This window comes from Mandrillus leucophaeus, unplaced genomic scaffold (genome assembly GCF_000951045.1).
Source record: "Mandrillus leucophaeus isolate KB7577 unplaced genomic scaffold, Mleu.le_1.0 Scaffold932, whole genome shotgun sequence".
NCBI lineage: Eukaryota > Metazoa > Chordata > Mammalia > Primates > Cercopithecidae > Mandrillus > Mandrillus leucophaeus.
The window spans coordinates 820,293-822,637 of NW_012110164.1; positions in this window are offsets into that span (position 1 = coordinate 820,293).

The following is a 2,345-nucleotide window of genomic DNA, read 5'->3' on the forward strand; positions in this document are numbered from 1 at the left end:
GCGCGCCTGGCCGTAGTTTCTATATGGGATGATTAAAGAGTTCTGGAAATGGACAGTGGTAAAGATTACACAATATGGTGAATGTAACGCCCTCTGAACTGTACATTTAAAACTTATTAAAGTGTGGAGCTAGTGAAGAAATGTGGAGCACACCAAAAGAACCTAAATTCTTCTTCTTCTTTTTTTTTTGAGTCGGAGTTTCGCTTTTGTTGACCAGGCTGGAGTGCAATGGCACCATCTGGGCTCACTGCAACCTCCGCCTCCCAGGTTTAAGCGATTCTCCTGCCTCAGCCTCCTGAGTAGCTGGGATTACAGGCACGTACTACCACTTCTGGCTAATTTTGTATTTTTAGTACAGACAGGGTTTCTCCACATTGGTCAGGCTGCTCTCAGACTCCCGACCTCAGGTGATCCGCTTGCCTCGGCCTCTCAAAGTGCTGGGATTACAGGTGTGAGCCATCGTGCCTGGCCAGAGCCTAATTTCTTTTAGCATCACTCATTTTATAAGGCAAAAATTGTCATGATTTTTCTAGAGGTCACCTAGTAAATCTAAAAAATACTTCTTTTTCCCTAAAAATCAGAAAATATTGACTTTTTGGAATTTAAGATATAATTTCAGATGGGCAAAAATATAAAGTGTTATCAGAGGAGATTCGGTCACTATGACTAAGATAGGAATACAGGTGCAGAGAAGAAAATGGTGGCAATAATCACAATTACAATACAGTATTCTAAAATAAGCATAGAAAAGATATCATAATTGTTAGAAAATGCATCCCTTTCATAATGAATTACTTATGCTGTACAAATATGTTTTTCCCTTATTTTTCTTTCTAGCTTCATTGAAGTATGATTGATAAATAAAAATTGTACATATTTAAGGTTTATAATATGATGTGATGTATGTGTACATTGTGAAGTAATAGCCACTGTCAATTAACATTTTCATCAACTTACGAAGTTGCACTTTCTCTGTGTGTTCGCATGGGAATACATAAGACCTAGCCTGTTAGCAAAGTTCAAGTATACAATACATTCTTATCAGCTGTAGACACTATGCTATATATTAGGTCCCCAGAATGTATTCATCTTTTAACTAAAAGTGTAAGTTAACTAAAAGCATAACTAAAAGCATAAGCATAAATTTAATGAGTTTAATTTTTTTAGATTTCACAGATAAGTGAGATTATGTAGCATATTGGTTTTTCTGTGTCTGGTTTATTTTACTTAGCATTATGTTCTCCTGTTCCATCAATGCTGTCACAAATGGTAGGATTTCCTTCTTTTTTTAAGGCTGAATAATATTCCATTGTGTATATATATGCCACATTTTCTTTATCCACTAATCTGTAATGAAGGCTATTATTCAAAATACACAAGAAACCCTTCAAATTTCATAAGAAAGCAAGCAATTCAATTAAAAAATAAGAAAATATAAATGGAGAAGTTACCAAAGAAAACATAAAAATGGCAAGTAAGTATTTGATAATATATTCAACAACATATGACTTTAGGGGAATAAAGGAATTCTATATATTGAAGTTTCCTTTAACAAAGAAAGCAAATAGAAAGCTTTCTCAGAAAAACAAAATTTAAGTGATACATTGTCAACTGACCTGTCTTGCAAGAAATACTAAAGGAAGTTCCTCAAGAGAAGAGAAAATGATGCAAGTGAGAAACTCAATAAAGAGACAATAAATGAAAAAGAATAAATTAAAGTTAAAAACATTTTTCTTATTCTTATTGATCTATAAGATAACCACTTAGTAACAAAAAAACTGGGTAATTATAGAATGTGAATAGGTGAAATGAACAATAGCAATGTCATAAGGTACAGGAGGTACGATCTGGTAGTATTTTTATGAGATACCTACACCACATGTGAAGCTACTTAAAAAAAGTAACAGTTTTATTTGAAGATAGGCCTAAAATACATATAATCAATTCTAATTTATTTAGACATAGACTTAAAATGCATATAATCAATTCTAAGAAAACCACCACAAGTTTTTAAAAGAAGTGATGAGATCACGTCTCATGAGGTCATGAGATATGCCAAGAGCCAAGACAAAATGTAATCATAGAAAATGCTCAACTAAAATAAGAGGAGGCAGGTCAGGCACCGTGGCTCATGCCAGTAATCCCAGCACTTTGGGTTGCCAAGGTAGGTAGACCACCTGAGGCCAAGAGTTCGAGATGAGACTGACCAACATGATGAAACCCCATCGCTACTAAAAATACAAAAATAAGTCGGGTGTGGTGGCACACACCTGTAATCCCTGCTACTCTGGAGGCTAAGGTGGGAAGATCACTTTAACCTGGGAGGTGGAAGTTGCAGTGTGCCA